The 22,580-nt window shown below is 47.6% G+C and overlaps 1 long non-coding RNA gene across 1 annotated transcript; it reads right to left on the minus strand.

Annotated features, from left to right (window-relative positions):
- Positions 1-4,931: 4,931 nt before the first annotated feature.
- LOC124516966 (uncharacterized) lies at positions 4,932-7,145 on the minus strand. The gene is made up of 3 exons (XR_006963265.1): positions 7,013-7,145; positions 5,367-5,477; positions 4,932-5,064 (listed from the first exon to the last, which is right to left on the minus strand). It is a non-coding gene; the product is annotated as an uncharacterized LOC124516966 (long non-coding RNA).
- Positions 7,146-22,580: the final 15,435 nt, after the last annotated feature.

Consider the following 22,580-nt stretch of genomic DNA (forward strand, 5'->3'; position numbering starts at 1 on the left):
AATAGTGGCGTAATATTTATGGTGTGGTTGTACCCAGATTGATTTAGCTATTCCCCTATTGATGATAATTCCACCTGTTTCCATTTTTCTCTCAGGATAAGCTCTGCTACAACGAATGCTCTCACGCATATGTGCTAGTGATTTTCTTTCTATAGGATGGATCCCCAGCAGGGGAATTTCTAGGTCAAAGGTCATATTCATTTGTAATTTTAGTGATAGCATCAGATGGCTGCTGAAATGATTGTGATACTTTACATTTCCACCAACAATGTAGGACAGTTTCTCTACATCCACACCGGGAACAGGAGTTACAGCTTTTCATTTTTTTTTTTTTTTGCAATGTCAGAAGGGCATAAAGTGATATTTTGTTGCTATGTAACACTTCCATGCCTGCTAGTGAATTTAAGCACCTTATGTTTGCGGGATAAATGAACTTGCAACTCCGGATTTTTTTCTAGTTTGATTTGTCTGTGTTTCTTTGCAATGATCGTCTTACTATGATTATAAATGCTGTTTGCATGTTTTAAATGTTAACTTTATATGATCTGCATTATAAATATTTTTCCTGAGCTATTGCTTTACCATTATTTGTTTAGGGGATATTTTACTGTTCAAAGGACTTTTGTTTTCTTTGTAACTTTTCACGGCCAAATATGCCTATCTTTTCTTTTATAGCTTTCAGGTTCTCAATCTTGATTAAGAAGGTGTTTTCTGCCCTTATCTCATATATATTGCCTTTTAGTTTGCTGGGGCTGCCATAACAGAGTGGGGGCCTTAAACAACAGAAAGTTATTTCTCACAGTTATAGAAGCCAGGAAGTCCAAGATCAAGGAGCCAGAAAATTTAGTTTCTGGGTAGGGCTCTCTTCCTGGTTTGTAAACTTTATTATCCAATTAATTTTTTATTACCCGATTGAAAAATAACGATTCAAAATGGAATTGCATGAATTATATAGATTGACTTTCGGAGAATTGGTATTTTTATGAAATCAACAATTTATTTTATAGTTTCCTTCATATGTCTTGTGCCTTTCTTGTTAAATTTACTTTTAAAGTCCTGGTGATCACGAGATCCTCTGTTAGACTCCTGTGACCTCTTGTCTTCAAAGATGGCTTCCAGCACCGTCCCCCATCCCTGCACCATATGCCCACTCCTCCACTCCTAGTGGAGTGGAGGAGTGGTATTGATTCTTACTAGAAGGAGTGGAGGAGTGGTATTGATTCCTCCTTCCCTTGACTCTGGGCTGGTCTTATGACTTGCTTTTACCCACAGAAAGTGGTGGAAGTGACACATTGTGGCTTTTAGCCCTAGACCTTAAGACACCTTTCAACTTCTGCTTTTGCTCTCTTGGAAGCCAGCTGCCATTTAAAGGATCCTGGGCTAGACCACAGAATGGACAGAAGCCATGTAGACAGAGGGAGGCCTCATCAGCCCCCAGCCTTTGCAGCTATTTCCAGTTGAGGTACCAGACATGTGAGTGAAACCATTTTAGGTGTTCCAGCCCCCTACGTTTCTTGCTGAGCGCAGCCCCCTGAACAACTCCAGCCAACACCACAAAGAGTTGGAGAAACTCCCAACTGAGCCCAGCTGGAAACACAATCCTAAAAAACAGTAAGTCTTTGTTTTAAGCCACTAATTTTGGGGTGGCTTGTTATGAAGCAGTAAATAACCAAAACACATACAAAAGACTATAAAAATATATGACAGTTAAACACACACACACACCAGCATAAACACTGGGATACCACCACCTAGTTTAGGAATAAAAATTACTAGTTACTTAGAAGCTCCTTGCTCACATCTTCCTTCTCCCTGACAGAGATAACTACTATCCAGAATTTCCCGTTAATTATCTTTGCACTTTTAATTTTACCGTCTATGTACATATTCTAAATTTTTTTTTTTTCAACGTTTATTTATTTTTGGGACAGAGAGAGACAGAGCGTGAACGGGGGAGGGGCAGAGAGAGAGGGAGACACAGAATCGGAAACAGGCTCCGGGCTCTGAGCCATCAGCCCAGAGCCCGACGCGGGGCTCGAACTCACGGACCGCGAGATCGTGACCTGGCTGAAGTCGGACGCTTAACCGACTGCGCCACCCAGGCGCCCCGCGTCTATGTACATATTCTAAAACAATACTTTGACAATTGCATAAATGGAATCATACAGTATATAAAGCTTTGTCACTGTTTTTGCTTAATATTTTCTTTTTAAGATTTATCTGCATTGAATTAGTGGTAGTTCATTCATTTTCCATGCTGTACTGCACTCCATTATTGATAATATTTGGGTCGTTCCAGTATTTTGTTCCTATGTTATGAATATGTATTTTAAATTATTTTTCAAAAATGTTTTTTACTTGGCTGAAATTTTTATCATGGTAAAAAAATTGACAAATTCTATCAATTTTTATTTTTATTTTTTTATTTGAGAGAGAGCATGAATGCAAGTGGGAACGGGGCAGAGGGGGAGAGAGAGAATCTTAAGTGGGCTCCATTCAGAGGCCGACATGGGGCTCAATCCAGGGACACTGGGATCATTACCTGAGCTGAAATCAAGAGTTAGATCCTTCACTGACAGAGCCACCTAGGTGCCCCAAATTTTATTTTATCAATTTTTAAATGTGTACATCTAGTTTTCAGGGGTATCTAGATATACAAGGCTTTAAAAAAAAATACAGCAGTCCCTTGGAGCACCTGGGTGGCTCAGTCAATTAAGCATCTAGCTCTTGACTTCAGCTCATTGTTGTGAGATCAAGCCCTACATTGGGGGTGGATCCTGCTTGATATTCTCTCTCTCTCTCTCTCTCTCTCTCTCTCTCTCTCTCTCTCCCTCTCTCTCTCCCTCTCCCTCTCCCTCTCTGCCCCCCCCGCTCTTTCTCACTCCAAATAAATAATTAAACATTAAAAAAATACAGTCCCCTCCTGTCTAGTCCATCGCATCTATTTTTCTACTCTGCAGAGCCAGCCACTTCTGACTTTTAACTGATCATTTTGTCCTTCTGTCCATATCTCTATATAACATGCTTATAATGCTACTTGATTTTTTGAGGACTTAGTTCTTTTTCTTTGAACCTTCTTGCCTCAATACATATGCCATCTTCCCATTCTCTCATCCTGACGTTATGAGTATGTTGTCATCATTTCTGGATGAATATTATGATGACAGAAGTGCTTTCACAGTTGTTTACTTTGTCTTTCTTGTATTTTTTTGTGCTATGTGTACTTAAGACTTTTTAAGAATATGCTTCATTTTTTTATGGACTTGTCCCTGATAGGAACCAATCCCCTCCCTGCCTCCTCTGTGGGTGTCTGATCTTATGCGTTCAGCCACATCGTCATGTCTTTCCGGTGTCCTCTGTCCCACCCCACTTGGGACTGGCTGCCTGCTCCACTTTCTGTGGCCGCCATGCTGTCAGCGCCCCTCACAGTTACCAGTGGATTCCCTTTGGCTGTTTGCGGGATCTCACGTCTCTGTCTTGCGTCCGTGCTTTGTACAGTTGTGGTGGAGGTGCCGGTGAAGACGGCACCAAGACTTCAGTGGTATCAGCAGTGCCAAGAGTGTGTCCCAACACGACTGTCCTTGGGGCTATCTCGGCCGCATTATGCTGCCTTGTCTCCTTGTCTCAGTGTGTTTCCCACGCCTGATTCTCCAGCCTTCCTGTCCTTGCTGTTGTCTACTGACAGGTTCCACTCCTGTGTAGCTCGGCCAGAGAGGATTTCTATCACTGACAAGAACCATGGTGGGTACAAAAGCTGTCTTACCCCCCACATCCTCCTTACCACCCACAAGTCTTCTCTCTTCTAAACCCAGCAGTCAATTTCTAGATCTTTCACTGTTTAGGTGGTGTCCCTGCAAGCATGGTGTTTAGACTGAGCACCGGGGGCTCTCAGTGACCTTGATATGGGTACCACGGTGACATGGTCGACTCTACATCCTGAAATGTCACCGATAGGATAGCTATTCCTTGTTCTGGGGGGAAGCCTGAGGAGGCAGCTGGGCAGAGGGGCACACAGGTGCCCTTCCTTCTACGTAATCGTATGATTTGAAGTTTTGCAACTGGAATGCAAGACTTTACATTCAGTTGTCTCTTGTTCGTTTTGGTCCATCATTCCATCTGTGAAATAACTTTGAATATTGGGCTGTCCCTCATCCTTGGACTCCCCAAGCCAAGTACAGTGCCTGCCATGCTGTGGTGCGAACGAATGGCTTGTTGGATGCTAGGTATCAAGCAGCATCCAGATTGCCTAACGCCCACTCTGCCAATCTGTCCTCCTTCCACAAGGTTCCCGAGAGACGTGTGCTCACAAGGGATGCTTGCAAATGCGAATCGATACATCTCATCATTACCTCGACCTGTGTCCTATACCAACTATGCCTTCTCCCCAAACGTGGTGTTCTGGTAAAGATGTGTTAGATCATGTATCTCCGGCCACACACCATTCTATAGTTTCATAGGCAATCACGTGAAACTAGAAGGTATTTTGTTTCTAGAATTTTTCTGTCAGCCAGAATCAGGGCTGCCCTCCCAGGCAAGTCCTTTTTTAATTCTTTTGTTGCAGTGAATGGGAATTTTGAGAACCCAAGAGTCTGAGGCTGGTCAAGGAGTTTCACTTAGCTTCTCCCTGTAAGTTATAATGCCTCATATTGCCTCCCTGTCCCTTTTCACCTCTGGGGAGGTTGCCAGCAATCGGAACGTTCTCAGGTATAAAAAAAGCTTACGCTCCACAGTGAGGTGGTGGGCAGTGGCTTGTCCAGGGTCTGACCTGAGGCCAGCATTGTCCCTTGACTAACCATAACTGAGAATGTTTTGGATTCTTTTATTATGTCCCTCAGGGCAGAAATTAAGGGCCCAAGATGACATCCAAATACAACCTTCTTTTACTTTTATTTGGAACACTGATAGACAAGTTTTCCATCAACTTACTTGCAGATATAAAGCCAGCAGGACTTCTAAACAAAAGGGACATTGAGTCTGGATCTGCAGGTGCTTCGTGCTCTCCTCCTTCACTGCGCATGTGCAGCCAATTTCTTGGAAGGGGCACCATGGCCTTGGTGGACTTCACTTGAGAACAATAGACAATGGCAACCATTAATCCAAATTTGCTTCTCTGGAGAAGGAGAAGAGCTTTGCATGGAAGTGTCATGGGGACTCAGGCTCTTTGTTGGGAATTTTCCAGTGGGTCTTTCAAAATACTACTTGTCCCCTTTAAGAAAACATATTGCCCCTTTTGAGATGTGTTCTATTTTCTATAATTTATCACTATGATTGTTGGTGAATCTAATGATACCTTGGACATTTATTTTAAAATAATAGAGTGCAACACATGTGAGCCAAGAAAGAAACTCAGGTAGGGTAGGTCTGACCTTTCTGGTTCTCTTCTCCTAGGAGCATGGATGTAGGCTGCGTGTGCCCTGGGGCTGGCAGTCCCCATACCTGGCCACAGGCGTGGTGCAGACAGTCTCTGCAGAGGGAAGCTAAAGAGACAAAAAGAGATCAAAAAGATGAAGACAGGAAAAAGTGAGGGAAAGGACGGAGTGGTGAGAGTTGAGGTAGTAAGACTGGCAAATCCTGGCTGCACCAAGGCCTCCTTTGGGCTCTGGGAGTGGCACCAGCCGCCCTTCTCTCCGAAATCCCCTCCCTCTTTCATCAGCTGATACGAATTCGGTTTAGGTCTCTTGCCTTCTTGAACCCTCATTAACAGACCATGTTAGGTCTTGAATAGTTTTTATATGTCTATGTTTATATGTCTATGAATAGTTTTTATGTGTCCTTTCCAACTTGAGGAGACTCTTCTCTGGTGGAGAAGAGGTGTTGCAGGAAGGGGCGTTGATGAGTTCTGCTTTCTTTCTGTTAGTCCTTAACATTACAGCCCCCTCTCTGGGCACAGGCTTTCTGCCTTCTCTGAGCATAACTTTACTCAACCGTTTGGAATCCTTAGATGTTTTCCTAAGTCCTGTTCATTCTGGACTTTAGACATGTTTATGCTACTCATAGAATTTCAGTCTAAACTCTTAAAGCTCCTCCTTCCATTTTTGGATATTATCATTAACTTTGAAACATACATATGTGCATGTCTTATATATTTTCATATGTGGAATTATAAAAGTAATATATGTTTATTACAGAGAACATGAAAATCCAGAAGTGGCCCAAAAGAGAAAAATGATAAAATAGTTTTAAAATAATAAAACGATGGGGAACCTGGGTGGCTCAGTTGGTTAAGTGCCCGGCTTTGGTTCAAGTCATCATCTCACAGTTCACGAGCTCAGGACCTGTGTCAGGCTCTCTGCTGACAGCTCAGAGCCTGGGGGCCTGCTTCAGATTCCGTGTCTCCCTCTCTGTCTCTGTACCTCCCCTGCTTGCACTCTGTCTCTCTCTCAAAAATAAATAAAGATTAAATAATAATAATAATAATATAAAAAGATAAAATGATATAATCCCTGCATCCAAAGAAAAATGTTGTTAATATTTTTTGTATGTGGTCTTGTTTTTTCTATGCATAGCTATTATATTCGTTTTACTTTACAAAAAAACTTTTTTTTAATGTTTATTTATTTATTTTGAGAGAGAAAGAGCATGTGCGAGCAGGGGAGGGGCAGAGAGAGAATCCCAAGCAGGCCCCGCACTGTCAGTGCACAGCCCTATCCCATGAGCCATGAGATCATGACCTGAGCCGAAATCAAGAGTCAGACGCTTATCCGACTGAACCACCCAGGCGCCCCATCCATGCCATTTTAAAATCCAGCTTCAACAGGAGGAGAGGAATCACTGTCTCCCAAGGTTTTTGTTATTCGCATGGCTCAGACCAGTTCTCTCTTTTTGCTCAGATGTAAGTCCTGAGAAGCTGGCCCACTTCCTCGTGTTACTGCTTTTCTTTTCTAGCTTAAAACCGCCAGAGAGGCAAGGCAACGTCTTATCAGCTATTCTGACTTCGGCAGAACGTGGTTTCTTGCGCAGGCCCGGGCCTCCGCCCCATCGCTCAGGGTGCTTGCACCGGGGTTTATGATACCTGTTGGGGAGAACATTCCAGGCCTCCAGCTGGCTGTGTGTGTTTCTAGCGCGAGTGTGTTTCTGTCCACTTCCCTTCGCTGAGAAGCCCGGCTTCTGCCAGGGCGCAGATCTCCACTTGCGTGCACACTTCTCCACGCGTTGATGCCACTTCCCATCCCTCCTGCTTAGGGGTGTTATGGCCACTGCCTTTGGGGTGGAACACATCTGGATTTAAATACTGCCTTGGCACTGACTCAGTTATGTGACCCCAGACAAGCTACTTAGCCTTTTGGCTCTGCTATAGCTCATCTGAGGAATGGGGATAAGCTGATCTGAAAGGGGCAGAGCTGGTCTTCTCAGAAGGAGGTGATAGTGCTCAGTTATCTCAGGAATCCCAGGGAGGAGCCCCCCACACCCCAGCATAAACACCGTGCAAGAGTCCGCCCTCCCCTGTGCCCCAGAGCCTGAAATGAATTTTATAGAGGTTAAGCCTTTTCTCTTTTTCTTCTAGAACCAGAGATAAGAAGAGACTATATATAGCCCCTTGGAGCTATAGTAGATGGAAGGGTCAGTGACTGATAGCAAATATGCTGAAAGTGTTTTGATACAGACTGAAAGGGAGAGAGAGAGATCTTGAGGCCAGTGGGGACTGAAAAAAGGAGGAGACTGAGGCTGGGGTGGGGGCAGGAAAGAGGGCTGCAGGGTGGAGGCAGGCCACAGACAGTGTCCTGGCTTCGGATGTTCTGACGGTTGTTTAATCCTTTGCTGTCTCTTAGACACATTGTTTGTCGAGCCAGATGCCTTGCGGCATGGGCTCGCCCTTGCCTACATTGTTGTCCTGAGCAGTCTCACCAGCTGCTCTTTGCATAAATAAAATGGATGGTATTGAGGTCTGGGAAGCAATTAAATTTCAACGAGATGTCTCCCATTAGGATATGCATAAAAAGATGTGTAATGGACCTGGGCTCACAGGCGCCTATCAGTTACTTGAGAGAGTCTTCCAGAAGAGGGTGGGACTCTCCGGGGCCAGGGGTTCCATCCTGGGGACATGCTGGTCCCCGGAGAACTTACAGGTGGGACAGCTGGGAGGTTGGGCTGGGCTGCGGGGAGTCACAAAGGACTGATGGTTGTTGAATACAAACGAACACATCGGACACACCGTTTCCCAGCTCCTGCAGCTGCCTGCTCGGTGAGGGTGAGGACTGGCACCTTCTCCAGCTCCCGAGACCCTGCAGGATGACACCAGGCAGCTGGTTTGGTGAGTGCTGAGAGCAGGCTTGGTGTAAGAATGTTAGAAAGTTGAGCAGGATGAATAAGCAAGTAAGAGAGGCAACCAATTCCGAACATGTAGGATGAGGGAAAAGGTGGGGCAGGAGGAAAAAAAGGATCAACCAAGCTGACTTCTTTCTTTACCCTGAGCAGAGCACTTGCCTGCCAAAGATCCAGGGTAGAATTCAAGGGTGGCCAGTGTTCATTCATTTATCCAACAACTAATTACTCACGGGGCAGCTACTGATGTGTGCTGGGGATACAGAAAAGAGGGCAGTCTCTGCTTTCAAGCAATTTATTGATCATTCTGCCTCTGTGTATCAGCTCGCACTACCCCCTGCCTGCCCTCCTCTCCCCTTCTCTCCATTTAGGCCAGGTTTCTCATCCTCAGCACTGTTGATATTTGGGGACGGATATTTCTTTGTTGTGGCAACTGTCCTGTGCATCATAGAACATTTGGCAGAATCCCTGGCCTATACCCACTAGATGCCACTGCCCCTCCTGAGCTGTGACATCCACAATGTCTCTAGACCCTGCCAAATGCCCACTGGGGGGGGGGCAATGGAACCACTGATCTGTTTTGTCTTTATCCATATTTCACAACCTTATTCAAGTGTCACCTCCTCCATGAAGCCTGCTTGAGCTACTTCTGCTCACTTGGGTTCCCCCTTTCTTGGGTCTCGCAGACCAGGTATTGCTGCTGCAAAGCCAGTTAGCGGGTAACCTTCTCCTCTCCTCTTTTGATCTCTGTGAGAAGACAGGCCTCCAAATGCTCCTGAAGTTGTAGATTTCACTCAAGCACCCAGCAAGCCTGTTGCCTCTCCGAGAACGAGCTGCTTCCACTCGGCCAGGGAGACCCCAGTCTCCTCAACTGTCAAATCAAATGCAATGCTAGGTCAGAAATTTTCAACCATCCATCATAAAAGATATGGAGGGGCCAATTGGTTAGGTTTCTAGGTACCAATTCTCCTTTTTTTTTTTTTTTTAAGTTTATTAATTGATTTCGAGAGAGAGAGTGTGAGCCTGAGCAGGGAAAGGGCAGAGAGGGAGGGAGAGAGAGAGAATCATAATCTGCACTGTCAATGCAGAGCCTGATATGGGGCTCAAACTCACAAACTGCGGTATCACAACCTGAGCTGAAATCAAGAGTCAGATGCTCAACCAACTGAGCCACCCAGGCACCCCGGTACCAATTCTCCTGAAAAGAAGCAGATTTGGGGGCTCCTGGGCAGTTCAGTCAGGTAAGCATCTGACTCTTGATTTCAGTTCAAGTCATGATCTCACAGTTGTGGGATCGAGCCCTGCATCGAGCTCTGTGATGACAGTGTGGAGCCTGCTTGGGATTCTCTGTCTCTCTCTCTCTCTCTCTCAATCTCCCTGTCTCAGTGAAGAGTGCTTCATTTGCAAACCATAGAACACCCAACTGCACCAGCTTGGACAAACAGTGGTTTCTCTTTCTCATATAAGAAAACAGCATCAGGGCCGGCATCTCGGAGGATTTCGGGGCCTCTCCGTCCGTGAGGTCTCCATCACTTCCCGCTATGGACGGCTAGCAGCCCAGCTCACGCACCTGGGTGGCAGGGGGGGGGGGCACGGGCACTCGAGTTGGAGCAGGGACAATGGTTCAGTGCTCCCAGGCAGGGGGGAGGATTAATCTCTCTGTGGCTTAGGTCTCCCTTTCCTCTCGGGACAGTTGGCAGTTGGAATCGAAGGCTCCCCAACAAGGAAGTAATTAAGTAAGTCGGACAATGCTGCCTGTTTTTGAAATCCCACAGGTTTAAGTAGGATTAGAAGTACCAATATGAGAATTAACCCAATAAATTCTTTCATTCTTTAAGTTGGTTGGAGCAAGGGAAGGAAATCAAGAAAAAGAATTCTTTTTCTTCTGTTCCCACCCCTCTAGTGACCCCTGCAGCTACTCCCTCAAACAACCCCATACTTGATTAATATCTCTACTCATGTCCCTCTTTTGCTGGAGACTTCCAATCTTCATCTCTATCCACACCTCATATCAGACTTCTGCTCCTAGTAGAGGCAGACCAGCTAATCTGGACCAACCCTCCCTCAGAAAATAATTAAAACGATCTGAAGAAAATATTTTAAAAAATGTTCCCTAAAACATCAAAATAAGATAGTGAGTGATTAGCAAGCCAAAATCTAGAAGACAGAAATCCAAAGAGGTGAGCTTGGCACTCAGGGCTAGGTCTGCCCAGGGGGCCTCCGCTAACCAGTCTTTGTGCAATTTCTGCATCTGCCACAGTGATGTCACCCCTAGTGACTCTGTCACCCATGACTCCTTTGTCTCCCAAGTCTCCTACTGCCTTAATAGACTGACACACTCCAGATTGGATTTATTATACACTCTTTTTTTTTTTTTTAAATTTTTTTTAAGTTTATTTATTTTTGGGACAGAGAGAGACAGAGCATGAACGGGGGAGGGGCAGAGAGAGAGGGAGACACGGAATCGGAAACAGGCTCCAGGCTCCGAGCCATCAGCCCAGAGCCTGACGCGGGGCTCGAACTCCCGGACCGCGAGATCGTGACCTGGCTGAAGTCGGACGCTTAACCGACTGCGCCACCCAGGCGCCCCTTATACACTCTTTTTAAAAAATTTTTTTTCTAAGAATTATTTTGAGAGAGAGGGCACGCACGTGTGCTCACGCTCTCATGAGTGGGGAAGGGACAGAGAGAGAGGGAGAGAGACAGTAACTCAAGGTAACCATGAAAGCCATTTAATATCTATGACTCATGATCTCAGCTGTTAAAAGGATGAAAACAATATCTTATCTAACCTAATTTACAAGATTGCTGAGAGATTCAAATGGGCTAACAGACATGGAAAAACCTGGATTACGCAATATGCTATAGAGAATTATTAATAGTAAGAAGCATTGATGGCCAAGCAATCGCTGGGTATTTATGACACGAGGACTCAGCTATCACTGATGAGGGGTTAAGAAGAATCCAAAGTCCTTATCTGAGCCCTCAGGTGGTTGACACCAGGATTCAAATCATCCATTCTCTCACTTCAGCAGCGATGTTTACTGAGGACATGTTTTATGACTGGCGCTGTGTCAGGCACTGAATGTACAAAAATAAAAGTTTCTGCCCACATCTAGCTCAGTCTGATGGGAGACCAGATAAAGGTGGCCCATGATATAACAGAGATATTTATAAAATGCTAAAACAGTGTGGAGTGGAGTCACCTGACTTGAGAAGAGAGGTATTAATTAGGAGGCCTTCCTGGAAGAGGTGACCACTAAAACCAGTTCTGAAGGACAAATAGGAGACAGGTAGTGGAAGAAAAAAGCTATTTCAAGAGGAAGGAATAGCAGGTGTAAAGGCACAGAGTCCTTAAAGAAAGTTTTAGCAGTTTTATGCAGATGAGGAGGCCTGTTGCCTTAGGAACCTGGACCTCTTGAAGACCTCACTTAGTGAGGCCCTGGGGCGGCCTCATGCACCGCTCTAAGTACGCGCTCTCTTCTCTCCAGGAGACTTTCTAGATCATGTCGTCCAGCAGCCCTCAAACTCCAGCATGAATCAGAATCTCTGGGAGATCTTATTCAAAGACATACAGCTGGGCTCTGCCCTGAGCTTCCTCTTTGGTAAGTCAGGGGAGGGGGCAGAAATGCACGTTCCCAGGGGAACTTGCTGTTATTGCTGGTCTGAGGACCACTTTGAGAACCACTACTCTGGCCCTAACTTTTTTTTCTTGCAGACCAACAAGCTGAGACCTGGAGGGGAAGGAAGTGCGTTAGTCTGTTAGCCGAGGTCACACAGCTAGGTCGGGCCAACTAGAGTAACAACTGGAGCTGTTTCCCCTCCCAGCGGAGCCCCTCCCTTCTAGGATCTTCCACAGCCTTTCCTCCCTTCCTCCCTCCTTCCCCGCAGGAACCTCCGCTCGCAGCGCCCCCCTTTCAGCCACCTGTGAGGCAGAGAAATTTGCATGTTCTAATATACACCGCGACCCACTTTTCAGGAAGGCACCGTTTTAACCTAACGGAGGGCGAGTTTAATCGAGGATTTTCAGGCGGGTTCCGCAGCGCCTCCCGACACCGCCGCGGGAGCGGCGCATCTCTGTCCAGGGAGCCTCGCTCTGCGCACGGTGGCCCGGGGCGCGGGGGAGAAGCCCGGCCGCGCCGACAGTCGTGTCCCCCAGGCCGCCGGTGCGCGCAGCGAGGTGCCGTCGGAGCACTGTGTCCTCCGGTCCCGCCGCGGAAACGACTCTCCCCGAGGGGCCTGGAGTGGAGATGGGGGCAGCCGCTGCCGGCAGCCCCTCCCCCTCGAGGGTTCTCAAGCTGGGGGGTCTTCCTCCCCCCCCCCCCAAGTACAGTCTCCTTCCCAACAGGGGTCCCTCCGGCTTGTTGAGTTCTTGGGAGTCCTGGAGCCTGGCACGTGTCTCCGTGTCTGTCTGCAGGGCCCCACGGGCTTACTAAAGGCAACTATTAGTGTCCGTTACATCATTAGTGACAGAGCCATTGGGGCCCCTTCCCTTCCATGTATTTAGAAGGTATTTATCGTGGTCTGCCATTCCCATTGCCCTTTGCTAGACATTGTGGGGCATTCAAACGTGGCACGCACACACCTTCTGCCCTCCAGAACTTAAAGGTAATGCTGGGTACACAAGGACGACAGGCAGGGTCCACAAACGATTTCACTCCCCCAGGGTGGAGGCGCCTCCAGGATTGATACAAGTTGAACACATGTTGCCATCTGCAGTGTGAGAATGGAGAAAGGTCACTGGGTGGCTAGGTCAGTTAAGCATTGGATTCTTGATTTTGGCTATGGTCACGATCCCCTGGTCAGTGAGATTGAGCCTCAGGGCAGAACGTGGAGCCTGCTTGGGATTCTCTCTCTCTCCCTCTCTCTCTCTGCCCCTCCTTGTGCTCTCTCTCAAAATAAATAAATACACTTAAAAAAAAGTCACTTATATGGTCAGAAGAGGCTTCAGAGAGGAGGTGGGCTTGAAGTGGACTTGGGAGGGTTGGACAGGAGAGAGGCCTTTCTCGGTTGGGGGAAGGGAGTGACCTGAGGAATGGCATGGTGGAGGGGGCGGAGGGAGGGCTCCCATAGATGGCGGTGTGAGTTGGCATGTGAAACTTCCTCTCCTCCAGTAGATACGGTCTTTACAAAGACCTTTATAATTCGGTGACCAGCCGCCTTGGTAAGGACACAGGATGTGCTGCCTCACACTTGGACAAAGACTGAGTCATGCAATTCTGTGAACTCTGGCTTTTCGGCTTTCCTCAGAGGCTTTGGGAAAATGGCGCAAAGCCTTGGGCAGGTACAGGAGATCCAAAGGTGGAAAAAGGTGGAAACAAAGCTGTCTGGAGTTTTATGGGCAGCCTCATAATAGGACAGTGACATTGATCTTCCAGGGTGATCTTTTTTTTTTTTTTTTTTTTTTTTTTTTTTTTTTTTCATTAAGAAGGCCTGGTTAGATGTGGTTAATGGCTTATTTAAACCCCAGCTGGGGGTGCCTGGGTGGCTCAGTCGGTAAAGCATCCGACTTCAGCTCAGGTCATGATCTCATAGCTCGTGAGTTCGAGCCCTGCGTCGGGCTCTCTGCTGACAGCTCAGAGCCTGGAGCCTGTTTTGGATTCTGTGTCTCCCTCTCTCTCTGCCCCTCCCCTGCTCATGCTGTGTCTCTGTCTCAAAAATAAATAAAAACATTAAAACGATTAAAAAAAAAACCCAGTTGGGCAGGGCTGAGGGAAATCCCAGTTTCAATGGGTTCTTGGTTAATAATCAGAACAGCGCTGGAAGGGAAGGATGGGTTGTGTTGAGCAGAAGGGAAGAAAGGATTCACGGTAGAGGTCTGATGTTTATGACAGGCTCTGAAAGAAACGTACCTATACTAATATTTTTTCTTAAAAATTTTTTAATGTTTATTTTTGAGAGAGACAGAGTGTGAGCGGGGGAGGCGTAGAGAGGGAGGGAGACACAAAATCTGAAGCAGGCTCCAGGCTCTGAGCTGTCAGCACAGAACCTGACGCAGGGCTCGAACTCATGAGCTGTGAGATCATGACCTGAGCCGAGGTCGGATGCTTAACCGACTGAGCCACCCAGGTGCCCTTAATGTTTTATTGATCCTAATGATGAAGAAAACGATGAAGAAAACAAAGACAAGACAAATATGGCTTAAATTAAATCTCTGCTGATATGACCTGAGACATGCAGAGTGTGACTTTCCTCAGAGAATTCATAGCTGCCTTAATGTTGATGTGTTTTTTGCTAGAGACTGAAAGTGACCTTACCTTAGCAGCAGCTAGCCCCTCAAGGTCCTGAAAGGATTACTTCAAAATTCCTTAGAAACTTCCTTTATCTCCACTGCCTCCACCAACATAAAAGTATATAATCCATCAGTCCTCACAACCCCAGTGCAGCTCTCTCTGTCTATGGGTCCTGTCCTTGTGCTATAAAATCACCTTTTGCATCAAAAATGTCTCAAGAATTCTTTTTTAGCCGTTCACTCTCAAACCCAACCTTCAAATTTACATCACTGACAGAAGTTTTCTCCCTGAAAAGATAATGAGGTCTGTAATGCCATAGCTCCAAAGGAAATGAAATGTCAAGTCATTTTTAGATTTAAAAGGTAGCGACTATTCATGAGAAGCTGGTGGAGGGGGGTGGGCATCTTCCCACACCTGCTGTAAAGTGGGTGGTCTTCATCTGGTTCATGTAGGAGGCTCTGGGTGTAAGACGGAGAAAAATATCAGGAGGGTGGCTAAACCCTCAGGCTCTCTCCTCCCAAGCCTCCCCCAGAGATACTGTTTTAGTTGATCTCTTTCTAGTCTTCACCTTGGAGTTTCTTTGGGGTTTCCAGATGCTTCCTTTAAAACACTAACACGTCTGAACACGTTAGAGGGAAGGATGGAGGGAGGGCTGGGAAGGGAGTGAAGGATTGGGAGCAGGTTTGGGGCATCTTGGGGGTGGGAGGACTTTGGGGGGATCTTCAGGAATGCCTGGGTGTGGCAGAGGACCTTAAAGAGCCCTGGATGTTAGGACAGGACACTGCGGGTAGCTGGGAGGGCATTCAATACAAACTTGCCCAATGTGCCTTGATAATAAGGGTGAAATGCCATCTCTGAGCAGGAGGCCGTTGGAGACCCGTGAGGGTGTCCCAGCTTCCCGTTGAGGCCTAGCAAACTTCTCCAAAACTTGGTGGCTTAAGTCAACATCCATTTTATTTCATCAAATGATTTTGTGGATCAGAAATGAGAGAAGGGCTTTGCCAGGTGATTCTTTTGTTCTGGATAGAGTCTATGAAGATCACTCCATGGTCCTCTGCTAACATTTTAAGAGGAAGAAGAGGAAAAAGAAAACACCAATAAATATTTTTGTGCACCTAGGTCTCATGGTGGTTGAGAGCCCAGACTCTGGCCTGACAATGGTGCCATCACTTCCTCCTTACATGACCTTACAATTAGCCTGTCAGTGTCAGTCTTCACATCTGTCAAATGGGAAAACTTCCTCGTGGGGCTATTATGGGGTTCAGATGGGACCACATATGCGAGTCTTCATTAAATCTACGTTGGTGTGGCTCTTATTGTTTTCTCTGGGAACGATATCTTGCTCCGTGTGTGGGCCACAGAGGTGTGGAACTTGCAGTCCGTACTCTCAAGATGCTTAATGAGGCAAACCCTCCATACGCCACAGCTGGATAATACGACCATGCACGTAGCTGTGAACCCACTGGCTTAATCCAGGGGCTTAGCCGAGGGAGATACCGCCGTCCTGGAGGGCTTCGTGAGCCATCCCAGACCGCAGGGGAAACCAAGCAGATGGGGGAAAGCCAAAGGGATATAGAGGGGGAATCCAGCGAGGCTCTTGTGCGGCAGTGGGGTTAGCTGAGCCTGGAAGGTGAGTGGGACAGACCAGAAATCTGACATTCCGTACTAAGCCCTTCATCCTGTTTGCCAGTTGTTTTTCATAGTTTTCTTTGGAAATATTCTAAACAGGAGCTGGTTGGAGTCCAAACTGGCAACTGCCAGCAAGACATTTCATAGAAGTCTCATGTTTCATCTTGGAAATTCATGTGATTCTTGTGTCCTGCTTAACAATGTCTCTGTGTTTATTTTTAATATAAAAATCATCTTTTATATTAAAATTATTAAAGGCATTTTTATATGACTTCTATATTACTTCATATTATTATTTTTATAATAAAATAATTACAAGTATTTTAAGTTACTTATCACTGAGTGAAAGGGAAGGACCTGGTATGTTCTTCTCCAGGCTCCCTTCCCCCAGGCACATCGCCTTGCACTCCTGTGGGACTACAGGCTCTGGTGTGTGATGGGGCCACGCAGGGCTCGAGAGGGCACAGGAGAGGCCCTGGGAACCTGTGATGAGGGCTCCCTGGAAGTGGTGAGCACAGACACCTCAGCAGACACAAGTTCAAATCCAGGCTTTGTCACTTATTGGCTGTGTGCCCTGGCCAAGGCATAACCTTTCTCAGCCTCAGGGGCCTTAGTATGATGGGGCGACAGTGAGTGTAAAGGGAGGGAAGGAATGGCTGTGTCTTCTCTTCCAAACTTCCCACCATTCCCCGGGACATTCATGTGGTCTAAGTTCCAGTTGCCATGTCTGTAGAACGGGAAAACTTCCTCACAGGGTTATTATATGGTGCAAATGAGATCACACAGGAGTATGCAACAAAATTGAAGTCACTTAAACGACCCCAAGTGGCTCCCATATTTAAAATAATATCCCTCCCATCTCCCTTCCGGGTAGCTCTTCTCTTTTTTCTTAACTCTTTAAAGATTAGCAAAGTTTTCCTAACTCGCTGTCTGCACTTCTACCTCCTATTCTCTCCCGAATGCAAGACGCCCCAGCTTTTGCTCCCACCACCCCAAGGTCTGCCTCCCAAGGTCATCAGAGACCTCCTGACTGTGGGATCTCACCATCAGTCTCTTGGGAGAGCAGCCACCACTAACACTCCCTTCTTTTTGAAATCTGTCCTTATGGGGCACCTGGGTGGCTCAGTTGGTTGAGCTTCTGACTCTTGATTTTGGCTCAGGTCATGATCCCAGGGTCATGGGATCAATCCCTGCACTGGGCTCCACGCTGAGTGTGGAACCTGCTTGAAATTCTCTCTCTCTCTCTCTCTCTCTCTCTCTCTCTCCTTCTGCCCCTCACCCACCCCCCAGCTTCCCCACCCTCGCTCTCTCTAAAGGAGAAAAAAAAAAAAAAGAAAAAATAAATAAATCTGTCCTTCCTCTGGGTTCTGTGGTCCCCACCCTCCTGGTTTTCTTCCTGCCCCTCTGGCTACTACTTCTCAGCCTTTCTCATGCCCTTCTTGTTCTGTTGCAGCTTGACAGTGGATTTTCTCTGGGTCCTGTGTTCATCTTCTCACTCCCTATGCTCTCCTGGGTCATTTCATTAACTCATGGGGTGAATTATCATCTGCAGCCTGAGGCACTTTCCAAGCCCCAGACCACTGTGGTCACCTGCCTCTCTGGAGCCTCTACTTGGATTCCCCTGCTCCAAACTCTTCAACTTGCTTCTCTTCTGTGTTTCACTTCACAGAAGTGACTGTCACCACCACTCGGCTGCCCAAGACGGTCGTCCTTGACTTGGTCTTATTCCCCACGTGAAGTAAACCACTAAGTCCTAATTCCATCTCCCAAAGTGCTTTAGAGTCTCTTACTTCTCTCCCATCCAATGCCATTCTGTCCATCGTGTCTTATGTGGATTCGTCCAGAAAGTATTGTAAAAGGCCATGATTTGAGAGAGTTCAACTCAAATGTTCAGAAATGGTTGGTTTGCTGGGACTTTTAGATGAATTACACTTTCCTTTTTAAAAAAATGCTTATTTATTTTTGAGGGAGAGCAAGAGAGAGCACGTGGGAGCAGGGGAGGGGCAGAGGGAGAGGGGGACAGAGGCTCTGAAGCGGGTTCCGCGCTGACAGCAGAGAGCCCAATGCAGGGCTTGAGCTTAACAACTGTGAGATCATGACCCGAGCTGAAGTCAGATGCTTAACCAACTGAGCCATCCAAGTGCCCCGATAACTACACTTTCTATACTAGCTTAACCAGAAAAGGTAAGTTCAGAGAATCAATAGATAAAGAAGACACACAGGAATCAGGGAATTTATGGCACCTCAGGGACCAGACCCAGACACTTGGGCCTTCCAGAACACACACACACTCTCTCTCTTCTCTTTGCCTCATTCTCTCCTACTTCATCTGGTCTTTCTCCACACAGAGGGGAACATGGACACTGACAGCCTTGTACTCACATTCTAGCCCTTGGACTCACATTTTCTTGTGTCACCAAGAAAGGACTTCTACAGTCTCCAGCCACAAGAATTGAAATTGGCAGCTATTGTCATTGTCATATGACCTTCCTGAATCAATCACTGCGGTAAAGTGCAGTGATTGTTCTAACCTGGCTCATGGGCCTCCCTCGGCAGTCAGAGGTTCAAGGTCTGTGACCGGAAGTGTCAGGGGTGGGAGGTGGGTGCAGACTGAACAAAGACAACAGTTACTTTGTTGCCCAGCGCACACACCCTCTTCTCCCCACATACACAACTTCAAAAATGTTCCTACTTAAGATAATACCACATTGCTCACACCTCCCCCTGGGAGACAACCAGAAGTCTATTGAATACCCTTCGCCCTCAGGGCTGGATGTGCACTGTGTGACCTCGTGAAAAGAGAAATGTGCCCCTCAACACACCCTATATATAATCTTTTTGGGGGAGGGACAGAATAACAATAGAAGCTTCCATTTAAAAAAGGGGAAAGGGAACAGGAGATGACAGCCACTGGCCCAGAGGATGCATGTCCTGCCGGTCAGGAACAGTGAGTAAGCAGGCAGACATGTTTGCCAACTCGCTACCCCAGGTGAGCCAACGGGTGAGTCCTCGGTTGGCCACTGTGGCTTCCCTGTGCTCTGCTTGCTGGAGCCTCCATCTGGGGTTCGCCTTTGCCACACCTGAGGCGTGCTGGTCAAGATTTTGCTGCTGGGGCTGGGCCTTGAGGCCCGCTCCCTCCTGGAATGGGCTTGGGGCCTGGGTTTGCCTTGGGGTTGATATAGTTGTGAGCTCCTGAGTGTCAAGCCTAGAGTATCTCTGCAAATAAAGTTTAATGAAACTCTCCCTGATTACATGTAGGGGAGATTTATTGACTGTTGAGTCATGAGGTTTGAATCTGGACCCAGTCTTGCCTCTTAGCCCCCCCCCCCCCCCCCCAGACACACATAATGGCTGAGATCCAGGGAGCAGAATTGATTTGCTTCCTGTCAGGCCCTCCCCCAACATTTATGGGGCTGGGGCAAGAGCACGAAAAGAGGGCTTTGGTAGACCCCATCTCATTTCTGTCCTGCACAACAGGGCCTCCTGCTTGTACACAGGCAACTCAGGGGACATATCCAAGCTATGGTCACCCCCACCTCTATCAGCTGTCTCTTAGTAGCACCGTGGGCCCGAAGGTCTGTGACCTGCAAGCACAGGGTCCTCTCAGAAGAATGACTCAGGGAAGGCGTCCTTATGGGAGCCCAGGAAGCAGGCTCTGGCCATTTGGGCAGGACATTCTGTGATCGTGGGTGTTCAAAGCAAGGTCTAGAAGGGGGTCCCAGGCTCCCGGTGGACACATCCTCTGGGTCCCCTGGGCTTTTCATCCTGTAGGGAAGGGCATGGCCAGAGGGAAGTCAGATTAGGACATTTTAAAGCACAGAGGGTCAGGACAGGGCCCTCACTGCCCAGCTCGAAAACGTGTTCTTCTTGTGTCTCCAGGCTGCTCCCCAGAAAGTGACATTTGATCGTGGCCAGGAATTGCCAGTCTCTTTTGGTAAGGAGTGAATTTATACTAGAATGTGTTTGGAAAGGGCCTGGGGATAAGACTTCCCCCATTTCTCATCATCCTCCCAGGTTGTTGCTTCCTAGTCAGGACATTAATTTTAGTGCAGGGACAGAACTCAGCTGAGAAAGGGACCTCCGGGCTGGTCCTACACCTGGGACTTCTGAGGGGGGTGTGGTAAGTCAGTGACTCACATGGGACAGTGACAAGAAATTGGCAGAATCCCTCTCCCTGCATCCTGCCTCCTGCCTCTGAGTCTCCCTCTGGTCCAACCTATTAGCAGAAGCTAACAGGCTGAGGAGAAACTGCTGAAGGCAGAAAGAGATTCTCAACATGCCCATGCATCCCATGTTAACATGAGCCAGGAGCACAGCTGGAGCCCTCCCACAGCCTGGCATTTTCTGCCATGTGTGTCCCAAAGCATTAGCCATGGGGACGCAGAGTTTGGGTCATAACATCAGTTAGTAGTTTAACCCCATGTAGCAAGTAATATCAGATTCCCAGCCTGGGATGGGGCGGGAGGGGGGGGGGCAGGGGTGTCCTCCCTTGGTTCCCCACCCCCTCTTGACTCAGCCTGTTCCATCCGCTAAGTGTGTCACTTGAATATTCCATTATCAGTTTTTTTTAAATGTTTTTATTTTTGAGAGAGAGAAAGAGACAGAGTGCAAGCAGGGGAGGGGCAGAGAGAGAGGGAGACACAGAATCTGAAACAGGCTCCAGGCTCTGAGCTGTTAGCACAAGAGCCCGACGCAGGGCTCAAACTCACCAACCACGAGATCATGACCTGAGCTGAAGTTGGAGGCTCAACCCGCTGAGCCACCCAGGCGCCCCTTCTATATCAGTTTTGGTTGTTGGTCACAACAACAGAAACTGATTCTAACTCATTTAAGTACCCGTTTATTGGAAAGTCATGGGGCTAGTTCACTGCATGAAAGTTAATAGTAATCTGGCCTTGGGAGGGGGTGGGGGGTAGGCCCTGCGGGAAGAAGCCAAGATCGCATGAAGGTTGCATGGCCTTTCTCCACACCACTGTGGTCAGACCCAGCTCCAACTCCCTTCTACCCTGGATGTCTGCTCAAATTTCAAATGCCTGCAGGGTGGAATCTGATTGGCCCAGTTTGGGTCAGGTGGCTCTCCTTTGGGCCAATCCCTCTGACCAGGGGATTAGAGTCCAATGATTGGCCAGGTCGGAGCCCCTTGACTCTCAGGTGCCTGCGTGTAGGGTATTGAGGTTGGCGGCCCCAAGAGAACCCAATGAATGGGAAGGAGCAGATCTCTTAAGGGAAGGGAGGTGCTGTTACCAGAAGAAGGTAGGAAGTATGTTGGGAAGATAAAAACAAAAATGGCCATTAGGGCAGGCAAGCTGGGATTTCAAGATTCTGGGAAGAGGAAGTAACCGTATTCTAAATAGCATGGAGGAGGGAAGCCTACAGCCTGCCCGGCGGCACAGGCACGCACCTGACTTGGCTCCTTGGTCCTCGCTGGCTGGCTTCTCGCTTCACTTCCATGTGCTCAGCATGGAATGTGTTTTAATCATGCGTCGTCCTTGGCTTCCTCTTGTACATCCCTCCTCCTCCAGCCCCCTCCTCTTTCCTTTCCTTTGCGTGACAGCTCCCCTAGTGCCAGATGACCGCCTTTCTTGGATTTCTCCACCAAAACTGGTCTTTCTAGAACCCCTTTCCTATACGATTTGTTCTTGCTGACTATTAGGTGGGAAGAATCCAGGTAAACGAATTCCACCAGGTTTTTATTGTCTGAGATCTTAACGAGTTGCAGCTGTCACAACATAATGCTCTTTTACTGAGAATTCGAGGGAGAAATTTTTGATTGCGTGGGCGGCTGCTGGTGAAGCCATCATAGGGCCTTGGTACCTCTCAGATCATGCAGGTGGTGGCCTGATCTGGCCCAGGTGTGGCTGTGCTGATTCTGACACCAAGGGCATGCGCTTCCTTCATGGACCTGACACTGAGTCCTGGGACGTAGATCCCACCTTGCAGCCTGGAAAGAAATACTGCTTTATGTTAAATTACAAGCAGTATTAAGCATACAAAGTCTGTCTGCACGGATCAGTTGGCCAAATATACACGGGGGTGACATTCAGAAACTTTAACTGCTCTGGCAAGGATACTGACCAATCAGATCCAGGATGCTGAGGAAGGGGGCTCCCCATGCCTGGGGCTGTGACAGGCTGTGAGGGGCAGGGCTGCAGGTGACAGGATACTTTCCACGAGGAATGTGAAGGTCAGAGGCAGGACAAGCGGTGCACGTGTGGACATTGGAGGAGGCCCCCAGAAGACAGAAAGAGAAGCAAAGCTGTCCTCACACAGTGAGTGGAGGGGTACAGGGCAGGGCCTGGGGGCTAACAATGTTATCCTTCTTCTTTTGGGTTTTTTGTGTCTATGAAAAATCTAATTAGACATTTCTAAGTCTTTCCTACAGGTGAAAAGAAATAATCACATGGCAGCCCATGAGGATGGCTAAGGTGAACTCTGTACCATGGCCTTGGCAGTGAG

The sequence above is a fragment of the Lynx rufus genome, unplaced genomic scaffold (assembly GCF_022079265.1).
Source record: "Lynx rufus isolate CCGP_SWC_20201006 ecotype Redwood Valley unplaced genomic scaffold, mLynRuf1.p SCAF_20, whole genome shotgun sequence".
NCBI lineage: Eukaryota > Metazoa > Chordata > Mammalia > Carnivora > Felidae > Lynx > Lynx rufus.